Below are 25,930 nucleotides of genomic sequence, written 5' to 3' on the forward strand. Positions count from 1 at the left end.
TTGTGGATCCTGACCATGGAGAGTGGACACCTTGGCCTTGTGGATCCTGACCATGGAGAGTGTACACCTTGGCCTTGTGGATCCTGGCCATGGAGAGTGGACACCTTGGCCTTGTGGATCCTGACCATGGAGAGTGGACACCTTGGCCTTGTGGATCCTGGCCATGGAGAGTGGACACCTAGGCCTTGTGGATCCTGGCCATGGAGAGTGGACACCTTGGCCTTGTGGATCCTGGCCATGGAGAGTGGACACCTTGGCCTTGTGGATCCTGGCCATGGAGAGTGGACACCTAGGCCTTGTGGATCCTGGCCATGGAGAGTGGACACCTTGGCCTTGTGGATCCTGGCCATGGAGAGTGGACACCTTGGCCTTGTGGATCCTGGCCATGGAGAGTGGACACCTTGGCCTTGTGGATCCTGGCCATGGAGAGTGGACATCTAGGCCTTGTGGATCCTGACCATGGAGTGTGGACACCTTGGCCTTGTGGATCCTGGCCATGGAGAGTGGACACCTTGGCCTTGTGGATCCTGGCCATGGAGAGTGGACACCTTGGCCTTGTGGATCCTGACCATGGAGAGTGGACACCTTGGCCTTGTGGATCCTGGCCATGGAGAGTGGACACCTAGGCCTTGTGGATCCTGGCCATGGAGAGTGGACACCTTGGCCTTGTGGATCCTGGCCATGGAGAGTGGACACCTTGGCCTTGTGGATCCTGGCCATGGAGAGTGGACACCTTGGCCTTGTGGATCCTGGCCATGGAGAGTGGACACCTTGGCCTTGTGGATCCTGGCCATGGAGAGTGGACACCTAGGCCTTGTGGATCCTGGCCATGGAGAGTGGACACCTTGGCCTTGTGGATCCTGGCCATGGAGAGTGGACACCTTGGCCTTGTGGATCCTGGCCATGGAGAGTGGACACCTAGGCCTTGTGGATCCTGGCCATGGAGAGTGGACACCTTGGCCTTGTGGATCCTGGCCATGGAGAGTGGACACCTTGGCCTTGTGGATCCTGGCCATGGAGAGTGGACACCTTGGCCTTGTGGATCCTGGCCATGGAGAGTGGACATCTAGGCCTTGTGGATCCTGACCATGGAGAGTGGACACCTTGGCCTTGTGGATCCTGGCCATGGAGAGTGGACACCTTGGCCTTGTGGATCCTGGCCATGGAGAGTGGACACCTTGGCCTTGTGGATCCTGACCATGGAGAGTGGACACCTTGGCCTTGTGGATCCTGGCCATGGAGAGTGGACACCTAGGCCTTGTGGATCCTGACCATGGAGAGTGGACACCTTGGCCTTGTGGATCCTGACCATGGAGAGTGTATACCTTGGCCTTGTGGATCCTGGCAATGGAGAGTGGACACCTTGGCCTTGTGGATCCTGGCCATGGAGAGTGGACACCTTGGCCTTGTGGATCCTGACCATGGAGAGTGTACACCTTGGCCTTGTGGATCCTGGCCATGGAGAGTGGACACCTTGGCCTTGTGGATCCTGACCATGGAGAGTGGACACCTTGGCCTTGTGGATCCTGACCATGGAGAGTGGACACCTTGGCCTTGTGGATCCTGGCCATGGAGAGTGGACACCTTGGCCTTGTGGATCCTGGCCATGGAGAGTGGACACCTAGGCCTTGTGGATCCTGACCATGGAGAGTGGACACCTTGGCCTTGTGGATCCTGGCCATGGAGAGTGGACACCTTGGCCTTGTGGATCCTGGCCATGGAGAGTGGACACCTTGGCCTTGTGGATCCTGGCCGTGGAGAGTGGACACCTTGGCCTTGTGGATCCTGGCCGTGGAGAGTGGACACCTTGGCCTTGTGGATCCTGGCCGTGGAGAGTGGACACCTTGGCCTTGTGGATCCTGGCTGTGGAGAGTGGACACCTTGGCCTTGTGGATCCTGGCTGTGGAGAGTGGACACCTTGGCCTTGTGGATCCTGGCTGTGGAGAGTGGACACCTTGTCCTTGTGGATCCTGGCTGTGGAGAGTGGACACCTTGTCCTTGTGGATCCTGGCCATGGCGAGCTCAATAAGTACCATTTTCTAAATGTGAGCAGCCATTGTTGCAATGGTAGCTGATGAGGTGGAATCCACCTTTGCACTATAATTTTCTTAGCAGCTGTGGTTCCAGCCAAACACACTCTCTGTTGGTGTTCTGAGTGCCAATCAGAGTCATCACAAAGCAACATCACTATTGGATCTAATGCCATTATTTTATCTAAGTACAGAGATGACATCGTTGACTTTCCCCCAGAATTCAACCCCCCCGGGCATTTCCACAACACACTGTGGTGCAGAACTCACATAATGGCGATGGACTAATACCCATGTGATATCTTTTTGAGATGTTAGAGAAGTTCTATGGAACATTTTTAAAATAAATTAATTGGTGATTGGAGTTTCAGGATGATCCAAAAATACTTTTCCTTACTGTCTCCCGATTTGGTTGAGTGTTTTAAATACCTAGGTACACAAATTGATAACAAGCTGAGTTTTACAGAGAATGCAGGCTGTATTATTTGTAAAGCAAGCATACGCCGGTTCTTAATCAGGAAATGAAATGGGTTTTGGGGTCAGCCATTATGTTCTGGAGAGGAGCAGCTTGGTGGAGAGCATCCTCACCTTCAATATGACAGTCTGGTAATCTGAGCGTGAGGAGCAAAAGCAAACTGGACAGAATAGTAAACACAGCCAGAAAGTAATTGGTCGACGACAGACACATTTGCGCATTCTGTTCCACAAGGCAACCAAAAAGAAGCCACTGGCTGTCATTGGCGACCCCTCCCACCCTCTACACACTCAGTTGGAGAGGCTTCCCTCTGGCCGACGCTTCAGAAGGCCCATGGCCAAGAACAACGTGTTCAAACATTCATTCGTTCCCTGTGCTGTTGGACTACTAAATGCAAAGTCAATTGTATCGGTATATGTTGGGATTTTTGTGAGTGAATGTATTAATGTCTTCTATGTTGTTAGTGTTTGCAACATGATGGACTGACTGGTTTAAATGTGTCTGATGTTAGAATGTATGTGTGTGTGATTCTTTTAATGAAGGTGATGCCAACGAAAAATGTCCATCCTAGAATATTCTATTCTATTTGTTTGTCAGCAAGTGTAAAATGATTTTCCCATACAGTGGATAGAGTTAATAGTTTTTGTGCTGCTAGAATTAATTGACTATAGATATCAGAAACAACTCCTTTTGAGGAGCATCTGTCCGACAGAAGTTTGACCAATGGGTGTACTGCTAAATCTGCTCCCCAAGGGACCCCATAGGATCGCCTGGATAGGCGGAGTTGAAGGTAAAGACAATATGATGAACTTGCGACATTAAAACACTGGCTCCATTCACATTGAATACGTCTTTGAAAGTATGAATACCCTTCTTAGACCAAGAATCTGACATAAATGGTTTCTTACACAGTAAGAATGATTTATTGCGCCATGTTGGAAAGCATGAATGTCGTTTAAGATTAGATCTCATATGCTTCTCTGCAGTTTTCCACACATGTGCTGAGTGTGCTACAGTATATTTCTTAGGAGTCAATCCAGAAAAGAATACATCTTGTAATCTAATTGGTTAAACTATTGACTCTTGTACAGCACGCCAAGGAACAGAAGCCTCTGGGATTAACCAGGTCTTCAGGGAATTCATTTGGAATGACAGGTGAACATTTTTGATTTGGAACTGCAAGTCCACCTGATGCTTTTGTTCTCTGTAGTGTTACATATTTAATCCATTGCCTCTTTCTCCCCAAAATTAACTTCGTTATGACAGAGTCAAGTTTAGAAAAATAGTCTATAGGAGGAGGCAGTGGTAACATGGAACTCATAAAATTGATACGAGTGGGGACGTTCATTTTAATAATTGAGATTCTAGCATGCAAAGAACCGGCCATAGCGGACCATCTTTTTATGTATTTTTGGATATTTTGAAAGTAGTTCTTCCTGCAAGTAGTAGAGGGGATATGGTAATTATTAAGTAGGTGATTTGTTTCTTCACTGGGATCATGGGTGGTAGTTGAACACTTCCCATAGCTGAGTTAAGAGGTAGTAGAGCTGATGTAGACCAGTTGGTCTTGTAACCAGACCATGAGCTGAATGCTGTGAAAATAAACATTATTAGCTGAAGGGATTTCTGAGCGTTTGTGACGTAGAGCAGTATGTCATCTGCATACAGAGAAATTGCTTGTTCAGTTTGTTTCATTTTGATATGTGAGGAAGCCGAATTTTGACGTATGCTTTGTGCCAGTGGTTCAAGAGAGAGAGCAGATAGCATAGGGAAGGCAGGACAACCTTGTTTACATCCTGGTTGTACGGTAAATGGATTAGAATGGGTAGTGCCTGTAGATATAACAGAAGAAGGATTCACATACGTGGTGCAGATCATATGTATAAATCTAGCCCTAAAACCAAAATGTTCAAGAACAAGCCATGAATATTCCCATTCTAAGTGGTCAAAGGCTTTCTCTGCATCTAATGATAACACAGCACATGCAGTATCCTGATTGGAAGCCCCGACAACCACATTAACCCCCATCAGTCACAATAGTGACTGTAAAAAACATTTTCAGTTGTTAGGCTCTAAATATTTGACTGAACAATGTATCAATGCATTTCCAGCAAATATTGAAATAATAAAGGGTCATAATGAAATATGTGCAGTGTCACATGTTTAGTGTAAATTGTCACAGAGCTGTTTACTTCCTGGTTGCACCATGAGAAGAGGATGGCTGCATCAAAGCTCCCAAACAAAAGGTTAGTAAAGTATGTTAACATAAAGTTAGGACAAAGAGTTTTGGTGCACTTCATCTTTAAGGTGTCTAGTATTGATATATGCATTTGCAATTACACAACTTTGTTCAGTGTGGTCATAGAATGTATAAACATGTTGACGGCAACAATAGTGACCGGCGGGATAACACAATGCATCCAGGTATAGACATAGATATACACATACATAGGTCTTGTCCTGCGTAACTTTCTACTCTGTTCTTTCTTTTAGTTTCACTTTGAGTCAAGTTCTGGATATGTTGGATCGAGGTGACTGCCCAGACAAGGCATGCAACATTGCCGTTATCCCTCAAAACGAGAAAGATGCTGTCCTCAGTGATTGTGATAGTGATGGGTCAGATATGGACTATGAGGGGGAAACAGGCCATTTGCCAGCCAGGCTGTTGAATGCATATGCTGAACCTATGCAAACAGATCATGACAGGAACAACTTTATCAGTGATGATGACTTATCCCTTAAGGTTCTCCGAGCTCAAGTCATGCCATTTCAGGAATGGCTGTTAGTGGATGAGAGCATGATCTGATACTATGGCCAACAGGAATGTAAACAATTCATTAAAAATTTTACCAGGCAAGTCAGTTAAGAACAAATTCTTATTTACAATGACAGCCTAGGGTTAACAGTGGGTTAACTGCCTTGTTCAGGGGCAGAACAACAGATTTTTACATTGTCAGCTCAGGGATTCAATCTAGCAACCTTTCGGTTACTGGCCCGGTTACTGGCCCAACGCTCTAAGCCACTGAAAAAATCCTCTCTATATTTCATTTAGTGGATATTTGCAATGTTGAAATCTTTGGAAGAATGAAGAAGTTGTCATGCATAGTTACCCTCACATTTCTCAGTGTTGTACCCTCTGGGTGTATACATAGTTACCCTCACATTTGTCAGTGTTGTACCCTCTGGGTGTATGCATAGTTACCCTCACATTTGTCAGTGGTGTACCCTCTGGGTGTATACATAGTTACCCTCACATTTCTCAGTGTTGTACCCTCTGGGGGTATACATAGTTACCCTCACATTTCTCAGTGTTGTACCCTCTGGGTGTATACATAGTTACCCTCACATTTCTCAGTGTTGTACCCTCTGGGTGTATACATAGTTTACCTCACATTTCTCAGTGTTGTACCCTCTGGGTGTATACATAGTTTACCTCACATTTCTCAGTGTTGTACCCTCTGGGTGTATACATAGTTACCCTCACATTTCTCAGTGTTGTACCCTCTGGGTGTATACATAGTTTACCTCACATTTGTCAGTGTTGTACCCTCTGGGTGTATACATAGTTACCCTCACATTTCTTAGTGTTGTACCCTCTGGGTGTATACATAGTTACCCTCACATTTCTTAGTGTTGTACCCTCTGGGTGTATACATAGTTAACCTCACATTTATTAGTGTTATAACCTCTGGGTGTATACATAGTTACTCTCACATTTCTCAGTGTTGTACACTCTGGGTGTATACATAGTTAACCTCACATTTATTAGTGTTGTACCCTCTGGGTGTATGCATAGTTACTCTCACATTTCTCAGTGTTGTACCCTCTGGGTGTATACATAGTTTACCTCACATTTCTTGGTGTTGTACCCTCTGGGTGTATACATAGTTACCCTCACATTTGTCAGTGTTGTACCCTCTGGGTGTATACATAGTTACCCTCACATTTGTCAGTGTTGTACCCTCTGGGTGTATGCATTGTTACCCTCACATTTCTCAGTGTTGTACCCTCTGGGTGTATGCATAGTTACCCTCACATTTCTTAGTGTTGTACCCTCTGGGTGTATACATAGTTACCCTCACATTTCTCAGTGTTGTACCCTCTGGGTGTATACATAGTTTACCTCACATTTCTCAGTGTTGTACCCTCTGGGTGTATACATAGTTACCCTCACATTTCTTAGTGTTGTACCCTCTGGGTGTATGCATAGTTACCTTCACATTTCTTAGTGTTGTACCCTCTGGGTGTATGCATAGTTACCTCACATTTCTTAGTGTTGTACCCTCTGGGTGTATGCATAGTTACCTTCACATTTCTTAGTGTTGTACCCTCTGGGTGTATGCATAGTTACCTTCACATTTCTTAGTGTTGTACCCTCTGGGTGTATACATAGTTACCCTCACATTTGTCAGTGTTGTACCCTCTGGGTGTATGCATTGTTACCCTCACATTTCTCAGTGTTGTACCCTCTGGGTGTATACATAGTTACCCTCACATTTCTTAGTGTTGTACCATCTGGGTGTATGCATAGTTACTCTCACATTTCTTAGTGTTGTACCCTCTGGGTGTATGCATAGTTACCCTCACATTTCTCAGTGGTGTACCCTCTGGGTGTATACATAGTTACCCTCACATTTCTCAGTGTTGTACACTCTGGGTGTATGCATAGTTACCCTCACATTTCTTAGTGTTGTACCATCTGGGTGTATGCATAGTTACTCTCACAGTTCTTAGTGTTGTACCCTCTGGGTGTATACATAGTTACCCTCACATTTCTCAGTGTTGTACCCTCTGGGTGTATACATAGTTACCCTCACATTTCTTAGTGTTGTACCCTCTGGGTGTATACATAGTTACCCTCACATTTCTTCAGTGTTGTACCCTCTGGGTGTATACATAGTTACCCTCACATTTCTCAGTGTTGTAACCTCTGGGTGTATGCATAGTTACCTTCACATTTCTCAGTGTTGTACCCTCTGGGTGTATACATAGTTACCCTCACATTTCTCAGTGTTGTACCCTCTGGGTGTATACATAGTTACCCTCACATTTCTCAGTGTTGGTCTGGGTGTATACATAGTTCCCACATTTCTCAGTGTTGTAACCTCTGGGTGTATCATAGTTACCTCACATTTTCAGTGTTGTACCCTCTGGGTGTATACATAGTTACCCTCACATTTCTCAGTGTTGTACCCTCTGGGTGTATGCATAGTTACCCTCACCTCAGTGTTATTTAACTCAGTGTTGTACCCTCTGGGTGTATGCATAGTTACCCTCACATTTCTCAGTGTTGTACCCTCTGGGTGTATACATAGTTACCCTCACATTTCTCAGTGTTGTACCCTCTGGGTGTATACATAGTTACCCTCACATTTCTCAGTGTTGTACCCTCTGGGTGTATACATAGTTACCCTCACATTTCTCAGTGTTGTACCCTCTGGGTGTATACATAGTTATCACATTTCTCAGTGTTGTAACCATTTCTCAGTGTTGTACCCTCTGGGTGTATACATAGTTACCCTCACATTTCTCAGTGTTGTACCCTCTGGGTGTATACATAGTTTCACATTTCTCAGTGTTGTACCCTCTGGGTGTATACATAGTTACCCTCACATTTCTCAGTGTTGTACCCTCTGGGTGTATACATAGTTACCCTCACATTTCTCAGTGTTGTACCCTCTGGGTGTATACATAGTTACCCTCACATTTCTCAGTGTTGTACCCTCTGGGTGTATACATAGTTACCCTCACATTTCTCAGTGTTGTACCCTCTGGGTGTATACATAGTTACCCTCACATTTCTCAGTGTTGTACCCTCTGGGTGTATACATAGTTACCCTCACATTTCTCAGTGTTGTACCTCTGGGTGTATACATAGTTACCCTCACATTTCTCAGTGTTGTACCCTCTGGGTGTATACATAGTTACCCTCACATTTCTCAGTGTTGTACCCTCTGGGGTTACCCTCACATTTCTCAGTGTACCTACATAGTTACCTCTCATAGTTACATTTCTCAGTGTTGTACCCTCTGGGTGTATACATAGTTACCCTCACATTTCTTAGTGTTGTACCCTCTGGGTGTATACATAGTTACCCTCACATTTCTTAGTGTTGTACCTCTGGGTGTATGCATAGTTACCCTCACATTTCTTAAAGTGTTGTACCCTCTGGGTGTATACATAGTTACTCTCACATTTCTTAGTGTTGTACCCTCTGGGTGTATACATAGGCTCACATTTCTTAGTGTTGTACCCTCTGGGTGTATGCATAGTTACCCTCACATATCTTAAAGTGTTGTACCTCTGGGTGTATACATAGTTACCCTCACATTTCTTAGTGTTGTACCCTCTGGGTGTATACATAGTTACCCTCACATTTCTCAGTGTTGTACACTCTGGGTGTATGCATAGTTACTCTCACATTTCTTAGTGTTGTACCCTCTGGGTGTATACATAGTTACCCTCACATTTCTTAGTGTTGTACCCTCTGGGTGTATACATAGTTACCCTCACATTTCTTAGTGTTGTACCATCTGGGTGTATGCATAGTTACTCTCACAGTTCTTAGTGTTGTACCCTCTGGGTGTATACATAGTTACCCTCACATTTCTCAGTGTTGTACCCTCTGGGTGTATACATAGTTACCCTCACATTTCTTAGTGTTGTACCCTCTGGTTGTATGCATAGTTACCCTCACATATCTTAAAGTGTTGTACCCTCTGGGTGTATACATAGTTACTCTCACATTTCTTAGTGTTGTACCCTCTGGGTGTATACATAGTTACCCTCACATTTCTTAGTGTTGTACCCTCTGGGTGTATGCATAGTTACCCTCACATATCTTAAAGTGTTGTACCCTCTGGGTGTATACATAGTTACTCACATTTCTTAGTGTTGTACCCTCTGGGTGTATACATAGTTACTCTCACATTTCTCAGTGTTGTACCCTCTGGGTGTATACATAGTTACCCTCACATATCTTAAAGTGTTGTACCCTCTGGGTGTATACATAGTTACTCTCACATTTCTTAGTGTTGTACCCTCTGGGTGTATACATAGTTACCCTCACATATCTTAAAGTGTTGTACCCTCTGGGTGTATACATAGTTACTCTCACATTTCTTAGTGTTGTACCCTCTGGGTGTATACATAGTTACTCCACATTTCTCAGTGTTGTACCCTCTGGGTGTATACATAGTTACTCTCACATTTCTTAGTGTTGTACCCTCTGGGTGTATACATAGTTACTCTCACATTTCTCAGTGTTGTACCCTCTGGGTGTATACATAGTTACTCTCACATTTCTCAGTGTTGTACCCTCTGGGTGTATACATAGTTACTCTCACATTTCTCAGTGTTGTACCCTCTGGGTGTATACATAGTTACTCTCACATTTCTTAGTGTTGTACCCTCTGGGTGTATACATAGTTACTCTCACATTTCTTAGTGTTGTACCCTCTGGGTGTATACATAGTTACTCTCACATTTCTTAGTGTTGTACCCTCTGGGTGTATACATAGTTACTCTCACATTTCTTAGTGTTGTACCCTCTGGGTGTATACATAGTTACTCTCACATTTCTTAGTGCCCCCCTCTGGGTGTATACATAGTTAACCTCACATTTCTTAGTGTTGTACCCTCTGGGTGTATACATAGTTACCCTCACATATCTTACAGTGTTGTACCCTCTGGGTGTATACATAGTTACTCTCACATTTCTTAGTGTTGTACCCTCTGGGTGTATACATAGTTACCCTCACATTTCTCAGTGTTGTACCCTCTGGGTGTATACATAGTTACTCTCACATTTCTTAGTGTTGTACCCAGCTTCACACAAATAACACCCTTTGTTGTAGTTTGAGAATATGCTGCTTCACACACTATCAGACAACCTCATCACTATCAAACAACCATTCAGTTGACAACTAGCTTGATTGAGCTTCCGTCATGTACCCTATATCTCACTGGGTCAGCATATATAGGTCTCCATATATCAACTTGTTCCATGATATTCATGACTTCCTTAAGTGTGATAGTTTCAATGTTTGTAAGACTCTGATTATTTTATTTATTTAACCATTCAAGTCAGTTCAGAACAAATTATTATTTACAATGACAGCCTACTGGTTCAGGGGCAGAACGACTGTTTTTTACGTTGTCAGCTCGGGGATTCAATCTGGCAACCTTTCGGTTACTGGCCCAACGCTCTAACCACTAGGCTACCTGCCGCCCCCGCTCTAACCACTAGGCTACCTGCCGCCCCCGCTCTAACCACTAGGCTACCTGCCGCCCCGCTCTAACCACTAGGCTACCTGCCGCCCCGCCTAACCACTAGGCTACCTGCCGCCCCCGCTCTAACCACTAGGCTACCTGCCGCCCCGCTCTAACCACTAGGCTACCTGCCGCCCCGCTCTAACCACTAGGCTACCTGCCGCCCCCGCTCTAACCACTAGGCTACCTGCCGCCCCCGCTCTAACCACTAGGCTACCTGCCGCCCCCGCTCTAACCACGAGGCTACCTGCCGCCCCCGCTCTAACAACTAGGCTACCTGCCGCCCCGCTCTAACGGCCCCACCACTAGGCTACCTGCCACCCCCGCTCTAACCACTAGGCTACCTGCCGCCCCCGCTCTAACCACTAGGCTACCTGCCGCCCCCGCTCTAACGGCCCCACCACTAGGCTACCTGCCGCCCCCGCTCTAACCACTAGGCTACCTGCCGCCCCCGCTCTAACGGCCCCACCACTAGGCTACCTGCCGCCCCCGCCCCCGCCTGACCACTAGGCTACCTGCCGCCCCGCTCTGACCACTAGGCTACCTGCCGCCCCCGCTCTGACCACTAGGCTACCTGCCACCCCCGCTCTGACCACTAGGCTACCTGCCGCCCCCGCTCTAACCACTAGGCTACCTGCCGCCCCCGCCTGACCACTAGGCTACCTGCCGCCCCGCTCTAACCACCAGGCTACCTGCCACCCCCGCTCTAACCACTAGGCTACCTGCCACCCCCGCTCTAACGCCCCACCACTAGGCTACGCCTGACCACAGGCTACCTGCCGCCCCCGCTCTGACCACTAGGCTACCTGCCACCCCGCTCTAACCACTAGGCTACCTGCCACCCCCGCTCTAACGGCCCCACCACTAAACTACCTGCCGCCCCGCTCTAACCGGCCCACCACTAGGCTACCTGCCACCCCCGCTCTAACCACTAGGCTACCTACCACCCCCGCTCTAACCGCCCCACCACTAGGCTACCTGCCACCCCCGCTCTAACCGCCCCACCACTAGGCTACCTGCCACCCCTGCTCTAACGGCCCCACCACTAGGCTACCTACCACCCCTGCTCTAACCGCCCCACCACTAGGCTACCTGCCACCCCCCGCTCTAACCGCCCCACCACTAGGCCACCTACCACCCCCGCTCTAACCGCCCCACCACTAGGCTACCTGACACCCCCGCTCTAACCGCCCCACCACTAGGCTACCTGCCACCCCCGCTCTAACCACTAGGCTACCTGCCGCCCCCGCTCTAACGGCCCCACCACTAGGCTACCTGCCACCCCCGCTCTAACCACTAGGCTACCTGCCACCCCTACTCTAACCGCCCCACCACTAGGCTACCTGCCACCCCCGCTCTAACCGCCCCCACCACTAGGCTACCTGCCACCCCGCTCTAACCACTAGGCTACCTGCCACCCCGCTCTAACCGCCCCACCACTAGGCTACCTGCCGCCCCGCTCTAACCGCCCCACCACTAGGCTACCTGCCACCCCGCTCTAACGGCCCACCACTAGGCTACCTGCCACCCCCGCTCTAACCGCCCCACCACTAGGCTACCTGCCGCCCCCGCTCTAACCGGCCCCCCACTAGGCTACCTGCCACCCCTGCTCTAACCGCCCCACCACTAGGCTACCTGCCGGCCCCGCTCTAACCGGCCCACCACTAGGCTACCTGCCACCCCCGCTCTAACCACTAGGCTACCACCACCCCCGCTCTAACCGCCCCACCACTAGGCTACCTACCACCCCCGCTCTAACCGCCCCACCACTAGGCTACCTGCCACCCCCCGCTCTAACCGCCCCACCACTAGGCTACCTGCCACCCCGCTCTAACGGCCCCACCACTAGGCTACCTACCACCCCTGCTCTAACCGCCCCACCACTAGGCTACCTGCCACCCCCGCTCTAACCACTAGGCTACCTACCACCCCCGCTCTAACCGCCCCACCACTAGGCTACCTACCACCCCCGCTCTAACCGCCCCACCACTAGGCTACCTGCCACCCCCGCTCTAACCACTAGGCTACCTGCCACCCCTACTCTAACCGCCCCACCACTAGGCTACCTGCCACCCCGCTCTAACCGCCCCACCACTAGGCTACCTGTCACCCCTGCTCTAACCGCCCCACCACTAGGCTACCTGCCACCCCTGCTCTAACCGCCCCACCACTAGGCTACCTGCCACCCCTGCTCTAACCGCCCCACCACTAGGCTACCTGCCACCCCTGCTCTAACCGCCCCACCACTAGGCTACCTGCCACCCCTGCTCTAACCGCCCCACCACTAGGCTACCTGCCACCCCTGCTCTAACCGCCCCACCACTAGGCTACCTGCCACCCCTGCTCTAACCGCCCCACCACTAGGCTACCTGCCACCCCGCTCTAACCACTAGGCTACCTGCCACCTCCGCTCTAACCGCCCCACCACTAGGCTACCTGCCACCCCTGCTCTAACCGCCCCACCACTAGGCTACCTGCCACCCCTGCTCTAACCGCCCCACCACTAGGCTACCTGCCACCCCCGCTCTAACCACTAGGCTACCTGCCACCCCTGCTCTAACCGCCCCACCACTAGGCTACCTGCCACCCCCGCTCTAACCACTAGGCTACCTGCCACCCCTGCTCTAACCGCCCCACCACTAGGGCTACCTGCCACCCCCGCTCTAACCGCCCCACCACTAGGCTACCTGCCACCCCTGCTCTAACCGCCCCACCACTAGGCTACCTGCCGTCAGTTATGATACGATAACACTACTGGTTGATGACTTTTTACAAATCCAAATATGTTTCAAACATAGATTCATCATACCAATACGTTGACAAATTACATTGAAGCAACGTTGATTCAACCAGTTTGTTCCCAATGAGGGATTGTTTGACTGGGCAAGGCTCCAAACTTGCATAAACAAACAACAGTGAGTGTTTAATTAACACAGAGAACTAACTAATGCCTCAACTAAACAGCTTGTTTTGTTTGATTATAGGGGGAGTCATGCTCTCATCCTGAACTTGAGAAACCAGACAACCAGCAGAGAGGTGGTTTTAAAGAGGTTCCTACTGCACAGTCAGAGCTGCTACTCTGATGGAGAGGAGCCTTAAAGCAGGTCGCCCATTAAGCCCGACTCTAAGAGCACAAATCAATGCACATTAACAGGTTAAAATAGGGCGGCAAGGGGGTTACATTTATGTCCCACAATGCAATATTATTGACTTGGGTCTCCTGTTCTGTTTGTAAGAGAGGGAGAGTGCTTAAGAGAACTCTGTATTGATGGGCTTGCTCTCTCTCAGGAAGGAAGCACTTTGTAGCCTCTAGCCTCTCTTATGAACTGCACATTTTCCATCATAATGCTGCGGTAACAGACAAAGATGTGAGTGTGTTTCGGGGATGCAGTAAGTAAGAATGAAGAAAAAAGAGGTAAAGAGTGGTGTCCTTACTGAGACTGAATGGCTCTGGATGAAAATGTGGCGTACAAAAAAACAACAACAAAAAAACCATCTGGTTGCAAGAACATTCAGAGGGAAAGCAGAAAATGAAAAGCCATCCTTGAATTGACGAGATCAATGCAGGTACTTCCCATGAGGCCTGGTCAGGTAAATGGCTCAACTGAACTGCAGGGAAAGGTGAGAACAATGATGTTAAATACTATTATAAAGGTAGTCCTGGTAGTGAGAAGTTCCTGTAAAAAAAGACATGCAGAGTGAAGCTGACGAGGGAGTAGGAAGTGTTTTGGGTAAGTGGTGGTTGAGGGGGTTGGTTCTTCTATCCTTGTGGGGTTCAGGGTTACAATTAGGGTTAGGGTAAGGGGTTAGTGGTTAGGTCTAGGAGTTAGGTTAAGGTTAGGGGTTACAATTAGGGTTAGAATTAGGTTTATGATAAGGGTTAAGGTTTAGGGTTACAGGTTAGAGAAAATACAATTTTGTGTGTGTGTGTGTGTGTGTGTGTGTGTGTGTGTGTGTGTGTGTGTGTGTGTAGCTGAGGACAGTCTCTGTTCTGTATATAGACACCGGTGTGTGGATGTGTATGCACATGCGTACGTGTGGATGTGTGCATGTTTGTGTATGTATGTGTGTGTATGTGTGTGTGTGTGTGTGTGTGTGTGTGTGTGTGTATGTGTGTGTGTGTGTGTGTATGTGTGTGTGTGTGTGTGTGTGTGTATCTGTATGTGTGCGTATGTGTGCGTGTGTGTGTGTGTGTATGTGTGTGTATTGTATGTGTATGTGTGCGTGTGTGTGTGTGTGTGTGTGTGTGTGTGTGTGTGTGTGTGTGTGTGTGTGTGTGTGTGTGTGTGTGTGTGTGTGTGTGTGTGTGTGTGTGTGTGTGTGTATGCCGGGAGGTGGACAGGCAGCAGACAGAGCGAGGTGGCCTGCAAGGCCTCACCTCTCCAATGGAGTGGTAAATCAGCCATCAGCCATGTGATGTGCCCACTACCCTCTGCTCAGCCCACTGAGACATGACCCGCCCTACCCTATCCCCTCCGCATCACATCCCTCCCTCTCCCCCCTCCCCAACGGAGCTTTGATATCCCTACTCGCTCGGCTGCTCAGGCAATGGGAGGCGGCACACCCGCAGCAGCATTCCTATAAAGCAGTGGAACGAAGCAGCTGAACATATCCCATCATGCAACAAAAGCCCAGGAGACACGCTGGCCTTTGTGAGCAGACAGGCATGCTGTTCTGTTCACCGCTCAGCCCTTCGGCCCGATAGCATTGGGTCATCAGCTGAACCCAGCTCTGACCTGGTGGTAGCCAACAACTGCTTCCTGTCTGCTAGCATTACTGCAGCCAGCAGTGAGGCTAAGCCGTTCACACTACGGGGCCAAGCCAGGGCACACTGACCTGCACAGGGAAGGGGTGACTACCTATGGCCTGGTCCAGTATGGATCCCTGCTAGACGAAACAAAGGCAGGATCTCCTCAAGATAAAACAAGTTTGGTAACAAGGGGTAGTTGGTGGGTGGAGTCAAGATGGATATAACCAGTTTCAATTGAAGGAAGAGGTCAGAATGGACCAGTATGAACATGGGAACATCAATCAAACCTAGCAAAAGATAAGCACATTTCCCATTAGACAGAGGCCCATTTCTTAAAGGCTATAGCAATGAGATGAGTAATATAAATATAGTACCACTGACAGAGAGTAGCAGTCTTCTAACTGTCCGTGGATCTGACCACCCCTCTAAAGGTTAACGGTGTCCGTTGGCAGTGTCTCTGTCTGTGCTGTCTGTATTAGTGGTGTCAGAGTTAGCGGTGTCAGATTTAGTGGTGTCAGTGTAGAGTTAGTAATGTCAGAGTTAGTAATGTCAGAGTTAGCGATGTCAGAATTTGTCTGTGACATCAGTCAACAGTAACACACTGGGGTGTAACTATAGCATATTAGAGGCTCAGGAGCAGAGCAGGCATCATGTTATAGAGTAGCGCTGCACTGCCATGCCTCCATCACCTCCTGCCATGGGTTACAATAAGCACCAGCACAAACACACACAGCCTCAGCCTCCGTGCAGTCCTCTGGGAGCCTCACGCTGTTGCACTGGTACACAATGAGCTTGCATCACTCCACACATAGCAGAGCTGGAACAGACCAAACCTCTGTCAGGAAGGCAGAGGGATTAAGGATTTTACTTCTTCCAAGGAGGGTTGAAACTATCCTCACGTGATTAACAGCTGGCGTTAAGTATGAAGTTCATAGACACTGCATATTTATTTATGTGCTGGATTCTTGATATTGCTCACTCTAATATATCTACTGCTATACACATCATTCTTAGTCTATCTTCCGTAAATTCATCCGGTGTATATACTGTACATAAAGATTGCATTTGGATTACCATTACAGTGCTATTCGGGTTGTTCACCTCTAAGAGTCTAAGCCATTTTTGGCTGCTTTTCCTTCACTCTGCGGTCCAAACTCATCCCAAACCATCTCAATTGGGTTGAGGTCAGGTGATTGTGGAGGCCAGGTCATCTGATGCAGCTCTCCATTACTCTCCTTCTTGGTCAAATAGCCCTAACACAGCCTGGAGGTGTGTTGGGTCATTGTCCTGTTGAAAAACAAATGATAGTCCCACTAAGGTCAAACCAGATGGGATGGCTTATCACTGCAGAATGCTGTGGTAGCCATGCTGGTTAAGTGTGCCTTGAATTCTAAATAAGTCACTGACAGTGTCACCAGCAAACCATCCCCACATCTCACCTCCTTCTCCATGCTTCACGGTGGGAACAACAAATGCAGAGATCATCCGCTCACCTCTGCGTCTCACAAAGACATGGCGGTTGGAACCACAAATTTCAAATTTGGACTCATCAGACCAAAGGACAAATTTCCACCAGTCTAATGTCCACTGCTCGTGTTTCTTGGCCCAAGCAAGTCTCTTCTTATTATTGGTGTACTTTAGTAGTGGTTTCTTTGCAGCAATTCGACCACGAAGGCCTGAACAGTCTCCTCTGAACAGTTGATATTGAAATGTGTTTGTTATTTGAACTCTGTAAAGCATTTGTATGGGCTGCAATCTGAGGTGCAGTTCACTCTAATGAATTTATCCTCTGCAGCAGAGGTAGCTCTGGATCTTCCTTTCCTGTGGCCGTCCTCATGAGAGACAGTTTCATCATAGCGTTTGATGGCTTTTGCAACTGCACTTGAAGAAACTTTGAAAGTTCTTGAAAATTTCCGGATTGACTGACCTTCTTGTCTTAAAGTAATGATGGGCTGTAATTTCTCTTAGCTTATTTGAACTGTTCTTGCCATCACATGGACTTGGTCTTTTACCAAATATGGCTATCTTCTGTATACCCCCCTCTACCTTGTCACAACACAACTGATAGGCTCAAATGCATTATTTAAGCTGTTCTTGTCATAATATGGACTTGGTCTTTTACCAAATAGGTGTCAGAGTTCTTCAAGAACAGTGGGTTTGGAGTCAGGCGCAGAGAGCAGAAGGTTTGAATAAATGTATATTTTTTATTACCGGAAAAAACGGTCACGCCAAAAACACAAGGCGCATTAACTGACCAGCCCATACACAGGACCCAAAACTGTCTGAAGAAACAAAACACAAGGCACATTAACTGACCGGCCCATACACAGGACCCAAAACTGTCTGGATAAACAAAACACAAGGCACATTAACTGACCGGCCCATACACAGGACCCAAAACTGTCTGGATAAACAAAACACAAGGCACATTAACTGACCGGCCCATACACAGGACCCAAAACTGTCTGGATAAACAAAACACAAGGCACATTAACTGACCGGCCCATACACAGGACCCAAAACTGTCCGGAAAAATAAAGTACAAATGAACATCCACAAACTAACAGCATAGCAATCCCACACAAACCTAGGCGGGCCAGACAAGCTTAAATAGGCAATAGTCAAGAAACACAAAAAGGAACAGATGCAACTAATAAGACCAAATTAACAGAAAAGGAAAAAGGGATCGGTGGCGGCTAGTAGACCGGCCGTAGACTTGATTTGTTTAAAGCTGTTTTGGTTACTACATGATTCCATATGTGTCATTTCATAGCTTGATGTCTTCACAATTATTCTACAATGTAGAAAATAGTAAAAATAAGGAAAAACCCTTGAATGACTGGTACTGTATATATTTTTTGACACATATTTACCCCCATATTTTGGTGGGGCACAAAACTACAGTACCTCCATACTTCCATTGGTTTGTATAGGTTACCTTCAGACGTGTCCCGTGACACTTGTGGGGGTCATAGAGCAAAACGGAGAACACCATCGCGTTTGTAAGAATCTCTCCCCCTAGAGTGCATCATAGTAGTTTGTAAGCAAACTGTTCAGAGGCTACAAATGTTTCCGTGAGAAGACCGATTTTTCGGATGTCTCATGGCCTGACAAACACAGCTGTAGCTCGGCCACCTTCCACTGCAGATGCAGAAGGCCGACATAGAGAAATCCACCACATCTGCCTATCTTAAACGAATAGATTAAAAACTGATAGATTATTTGTGTACTTGCTTGACATTTTACAGCATTGTTAGGAGCTAGTAAGATAAGCATTCCGCTATAACATCTGCTAAACTGTGAACGCGACCAATAAACATAGATTTTTTTTGTGTGTGGGGGGTGGGGGTGTAACCCAGAAGCTGCACCAATGTGTCTGAGGAAACACAGTTCAATTGATGGCCGAATTCAGCTTCCAGGCGCCCGGCCCATCACAAGGAGTCGGTAGAGCGCGTTGGGCAAAGTAAAGCCCCCCCGACATAAGAGAGATGTATTCACTTCCCTCCAGCCAAATGTATCAGTGCCCTGACCAAGGGGGAGATCCAATAGGAACTGCAGCACCTACTTAGTCATTGCATGTCAGAAGTGACCCCTTAAATGGTGCTAATTGGATGTGATGCAAAATGCTAATGAAAATAAAAATCTAATTATAACTTCCTCATTGGGCCATGGTGAAATCATTAAAAACGGTAGAAAATGCCTCATCTCCAAGCCATTGGGCAGCCCTTAAACACAGATACCATGTTCATTCCTATTCATATTCTTACTGCATCTCCCATATCATAAACAGCTCATTTGAATTGGTGTGCTGCCAAGTGAGTCACAACAATATTGTGAATCAAGCTGTTGTTTGTTAGTGGGCAGCAGGGTGATGCTGGCTTCATGACTCTCTTATCAGAAGCAGTGTTGTGTACTGACCTGACCCTCTGCTTAGATAGTGTAAGGATTTTGAGAGGCGGGGAGAAGACTTCAAACCCAAGCAGGCAGGCAGGCACATAGCTGGGGGTGAAACAACAGCAGAAGGAAGCAATGAGTCTGTGACAGCCTGCACATATCATCTGATCAAGGCTACAGCAATTTACTGGCAATAAGAGAAGATTTTACAGCAAACACCAAATGCTTTGTTTTCAAAATTACCATCATTTTCTTTCTGTGAAGATATATACTTATTTTATTTTATTAGTGCCTCTGTGCGTTTAGTAACCGAGACTTGCTTTTCATTGTCGCGGTGTTGCTCTTTTATTATTCCATATACAGTGCTTAGTGACATGTTGGCTCATGTAATTACTATGTAGAATGTGAAGTCTACACAATACTCAGCTAATTAAGAGAGTCACAGCAGTATAGATCTCAGCCTAGATCAAACGGGGTTGTGTCCATATGGGAAACAGAGAGAGGGTTAGTGTTCCGACCACTGGTATATCATAATCCCTGTTCCTTCATCCTGATTAAAACACTGCAACAGGAGCCCTGGTGTGGTGTTGCTGACTGTCTGCGGAGAGGCAAGCCACCTCTTCTTCATGGAGAAATATCACCGCTCTCTCATTAGCAAAGGGGGTTTAATTTGGAATATATCTCACAGAGCACTTTGAGGGAAGCGGTTGTATTTACATTTAAAAGATCCGGAATGGTCGACTGAAGCTAAGTAGCTACCTCTCTCCTTTAATTGCTAGCTTCAGTTGTCCATGAATGCATTCACTTTGTTACTCGCTCTCATTACTATCCAGCAGCCACAGCCAGCCCAATCTCTCTCTCGCTCTCTCTCTCTTTCTCTCTCTTGCCCACTTCCCCCTCCAGAGCCCCCTATCTCTCCCCTCCCTCCCTCCCTCCCTCCCTCCCTCCCTCCCTCCCCCTCCCTCCCTCCCTCCCTCCCTCCCTCCCTCCCTCCCTCCCTCCCTCCCTCCCTCTCAGTCAGAGCAGGACCACAACAGTCTGCCTGAGGAGTTAGTTCTCCCAGTGGCCAAGAGACACAAACAATCAAGAGGGATTACAGCCTAATCCTGTTTGGACTTTCATCCAGCACACATATTTAAAGGAGAAAACCTCTGGAGCATGGAATTCTAAAAGGACGTTTTCTAGAAAGATATTGGCACGATTTGTAAACAGAGCTGAGGATGAGATTACACATTTTACATGACAAAAGAGGACAAGAAACTTGACAAGAGATTTATAAGAGCCATGAAATGTCTGCAACTCAGTAGGTATTCAAGAGTTTTTCCGGAGTTTCAGGATTTATTTTGTGGGAAGATGCCTTGACAGAAAGTTAGACACACGTGCCTCCATGAAAACAATGTAAGATAAATCAGGTTTTAGTATTTGAACAGTAGAAGTCCAAGGAACAAGTATGTTTCCTTGGTGTTGTGCTGCAGCTGCAGGGAGTAATGGAGTGGTGTCTCTCTGTATTGGTCATGTAATGCCCCCAGGTCCCAGATGGGACAATCCCACTGCAATACAATCACATCACAGGAATGCCTGGCCTTGTTTCCCTCAGGGTCACCACACTCACACTAACACATTACACTGTCACTGTCTCCCGGTTACGACTCACACCTGGCCCACGTCACTCAGCAGCAGCACACATACTAAACACACACACAATCTGTGTCATACACGACGTACATACTGTATACTTATTAGGCAATATTGTATATATTGTGTGTGTGGTTGGTCAGGCAAATAACAATGCCTTGCTCTCTGGACTATATTAGATGTCAATACAATGTCACTGTCATGATCAAACCCAGACGATTATATACTTACTCAACGACAGTCTGTGTACAAACATCTGTCTGTCAGAAAAAGCCAAACTGAAGAGAGACAGTCATGTCTCTGCCTGCTGAGGCTGAAACACTGTGCCATGTCATTGTTCTTACATGTCCCTCTCTCTCGCTTCCGCTTCTCTTCTCTTCTCTTCTTTCCTCTCCTCCTCCTCTCATCTCCTCTCCTCTTTTCTCCTCTCCTCACCTCTCCTCTCGCTCGCTCGTTCCCCCTCTTCTCTTCTCTCCTCTCCTCCTCCTCTCATCTCTTCTCCTCTTTTCTTCTCTCCTCTTATCTCCTCTCATCTCTTCTCCTCTATACTGACAGCTGGGATCCATCCTGCCCTGTGTCCAGCCGTCAGCCAGATCTCCTTTGAAAGGAGGTGATGGAGGCGAGGCTTTAAAACTTTACGGCCAAAGCTCTAGTACCACATGGCGTTTCAGTATCACCGCTGCTAGCGGGACCACCGATTTATGGCTCATGACATATTTAATTTGTAACCAAACACTTCCCCTTCCCCTCGTCCGCCTCAGAACTCTGGAAAACGTCTTGTTTTCTCAGGTCAGGGGTTAAACAAAGGAAACACTGTGCTGGCTAGAAGAAGGGGGCAGAGCTGGAGGTGTCATGGCCACCGCCTCCTCTCAGGCCGACACAGGGCAGACTGAGGGACACGCTAGGGTCAGAGGTTTAGCTGTGATATCCGGCAGGGGGCCAGGCTGTTACAGAAGCCAGTAAAAGACAGGGAGCAGATACAATCTCCACTGATCCCCGCTGCATCTCATATGATGACATGTTCACATTACAGGCTGGATTCTCTTACCCCTCTCTCCGCAATATGTCCACTTGGTTGTTGGGCATGACATCTTTACAGCCCCATTGGTCATAAACCCCAAGGGGCAGTCCCCAAACACTGTTACACGCCCCACTGGCTCCTCCACTCTGAGCGGCTGTGTATAAACATATATGTTTATTTAGTGTGAACGTCCCGTGGCGCCTGCTGCTCGTCTCTCCTTCATAAAGCCATGTCGCCCTGAGGAGGGAGTCTCCTATAGGAAGAATCACACAGGATTTACTGGCTGTCATAAAAGCCTGGTCCTCAGTCAGTCCCAGCACTTTGGCAAGAGAGAGAGAGAGAGAGAGAGAGAGAGAGAGAGAGAGAGAGAGAGAGAGAGAGAGAGAGAGAGAGAGAGAGAGAGAGAGAGAGAGAGAGAGAGAGAGAGAGAGAGAGAGAGAGAGAGAGAGAGAGAGACCTCGGCCTAAACATCAGCACCACAAGTAACTTCCACAACGCTGTGAACGATCTGAGAGACAAGGCAAGAAGGGCATTCTATGCCATCAAAAGGAACATCAAATTCAACATACCAATTGGGATCTGGCTAAAAATACTTGAATCAGTTATAGAACCCATTGTACTTTATGGTTGTGAGTTCTGGGGTCCACTCACCAACCAAGAATTCACAAAATGGGACAAACACCAAATTGAGACTATGCATGCAGAATTCTGCAAAAATATCCTCCGTGTACAACGTAGAACAACAAATTCTACAACCACCTAAAAGGAAGCGATTCCCAAACCTTCCATAACAAAGCCTCACCTACAGAGAGATGAACCTGTAGAAGAGTCCCATAAGCAAGCTGGTCCTGGGGCTCTGTTCACAAACACAAACACACCCCACAGAGCCCCAGGACCCAACCAAATCATGAAAGATAATTACTTGACACATTGGAAAGAATTAACAAAAAAACAGAACAAACTAGAATGCTATTTGGCCCTAAACAGAGAGTACACAGTGGCAGAATACCTGACCACTGTGACTGACCCAAACTTAAGGAAAGCTTTGACTATGTACAGACTCAGTGAGCAATATAGCCTTGCTGTTGAGAAAGGCTGCCGTAGGCAGACATGGCTCTCAATAGAAGACAGGCTATGTGCACACTGAGCTGCACTTCCTAACCTCCTGCCCAATGTATGACCATTTTAGAGACACATATTTCCCTCAGATTACACAGATCCACAAAGAATTAGAAAACAATCCCGATTTTGATAAACTCCCATATCTACTGGATGAAATAGATTTGTGACCTGTTGCCACAAGAAAAGGTCAACCAGTGAAGAACAAACACCATTGTAAATACAACCCATATTTATGCTTACTTATTTTCCCTTTTGTACATTAACCATTTGTACATCGTTACAACACTGTATATATATATATATATATGTATAATATGACATTTGTAATGTCTTTATTCTTTTGAAACTTCTGTATGTGTCATGTTTACTGTTAATTTTTTATTGTTTATTTAACTTTTGTATGTTATCTACCTCACTTGCTTTGGCAATGTTAACACATGTTTCCCATGCCAATAAAGCCCCTTGAATTGAATTGAATTGAGAGGGATACTGTATATCTGTACCTTTTTTTCTGTCTAGTCTGACTAATGTCATCTACAACAATAATCAGTTGAATAGCTGATCAGTTAGTCACAACACCGGGACAGTGCAGGCTCACCAGACCTAGACATCATAATCACTGGTGATCCTTTTTCAAACATTGCTATATGTTTGATCTTTGCAACAGGACATGAAATCAGAGGAAGTCTGCTCAAACCTACACCATGTCTGTATTGGTAGGGGGGCAATAAAATGACCAATGTAGAACCACAACTACACAGGTCTGCATGGTGAATCACCATGTCTGGGTCTCAGGGATCTGGGAGTCACTACTACACCAGTAGGAGAAAGGAGGGTACATACTCATATAGCACAGCAGAATTCAACTGCCAACTCCTTTCGTTAGAGCTGAGAGCAGAGCCAATCACGGCTCAGCGTCACTAGACTACACATTCCACTCAGCCGGCAGGCAGGCAACCACCAGGCTGGTGTAGTATAGAGCAGGGATGGCAACTGGTGCCCGCGGCCCCCCTTTTGTAAGCCTGGGATCAATTTTATTTTTAGGATCTCAGTTGGGGTATCAACTTACTGTTGAGTGTTAGAATAGTAGAATACACAAGGTGCAATTTCAAAATGTGGTTGTGCATCAGCAGCTTTTCTCTTGTTATATCAGTCACTGACAGTCACTCAATTAACCCATGTCAGCTCAATTGTTTTAGATTGGTAAATTAGTCTAGCCAGCTATCTAAACTTGTAGTAATCATGGTCGAAGTACCAACAGGAGAGCCCCCATTGATTTTGTTAGTCAGTCTCACTCAGATATCATATTAAAAACTGCAAACATTTCTCTCCACCATATGGCAAAATGTTTAGAATTGCAGGAAATGAGCTGTAAAACTTCACATTTTCCTCTCCAAATCAAGGCAAAGTTAGTAGAATTGCATGAAATGTGTTACAAAATTCCAAAATCTTTTCTCCGCCCCATGGCAAAATGTGTAGAATTTCAGTGAACTTGCTTTAAAACCGCAACATTTTCTCTATGCCAAAATGTGGAGAATTGCGTATGGATGTGGGAACACAGACTGGCGAGCCCTTCATGATGAGTTCAGATTTTTTGCGGCCCCCACCCCCATCAAAGTTGCCATCCCTGGTATACAATATGTGCTTCAACAAACCATCACACTACACAGACAGCATTACTAGGACAATGTGTAGCCTAAACTAAAGTCAAGGTAGTGGTTCTACTCTGTCCTTCTCTAGGGCACTGTAGCCTAAACTAAAGCCATGGTAGTGGTTCTACTCTGTCCTTCTCTAGGGCACTGTGTAGCCTAAACTAAAGCCATGGTAGTGGTTCTACTCTGTTCTTCTCTAGGGCACTGTGTAGCCTAAACTAAAGCCAGGGTAGTGGTTCTACTCTGTCCTTCTCTAGGGCACTGTGCAGCCTAAACTAAAGCCATGGTAGTGGTTCTACTCTGTCCTTCTCTAGAGTACTGTGTAGCCTAAACTAAAGCCAGGGTAGTGGTTCTACTCTGTCCTTCTCTAGGGCACTGTGTAGCCTAAACTAAAGCCATGGTAGTGGTTCTACTCTGTCCTTCTCTAGGGCACTGTGTAGCCTAAACTAAAGCCAGGGTAGTGGTTCTACTCTGTCCTTCTCTAGGGCACTGTGTAGCCTAAACTAAAGCCATGGTAGTGGTTCTACTCTGTCCTTCTCTAGGGTACTGTGTAGCCTAAACTAAAGCCATGGTAGTGGTTCTACTCTGTCCTTCTCTAGGGTACTGTGTAGCTTAAACTAAAGCCAGGGTAGTGGTTCTACTCTGTCCTTCTCTAGGGTACTGTGTAGCCTAAACTAAAGCCATGGTAGTGGTTCTACTCTGTCCTTCTCTAGGGTACTGTGTAGCCTAAACTAAAGCCAGGGTAGTGGTTCTACTCTGCCTTCACTATAAAGTGAGCGAGGCCAGGGTCTGGGCTGCCCTAATAAATCCTGTCTCGTTTAGGACTGTCTTTGTGGGCCATTGTTCCCCATATGGGGCACATTAAACACAGGGACTGCAGGTAAATCACAGAGCTGGGCTTACATGCAAGAAGAGCCCACACTAACCAGGAGCAGATTGGAGGAAACACTGCACGCTGGTCTATGGACATCAGCATAAAGGTAGAGAAACAGAGGGAAGGAGAGAGAGAGGGTGGAGGGGTGGGGGTTGAGGGAAAGAGGGGGAGGGAAATGGAAAGGGAGAAAGAGAGGGAAAAGAAGA

The sequence above is a fragment of the Oncorhynchus tshawytscha genome, linkage group LG04 (assembly GCF_018296145.1).
Source record: "Oncorhynchus tshawytscha isolate Ot180627B linkage group LG04, Otsh_v2.0, whole genome shotgun sequence".
Taxonomy (NCBI): Eukaryota; Metazoa; Chordata; class Actinopteri; order Salmoniformes; family Salmonidae; genus Oncorhynchus; species Oncorhynchus tshawytscha.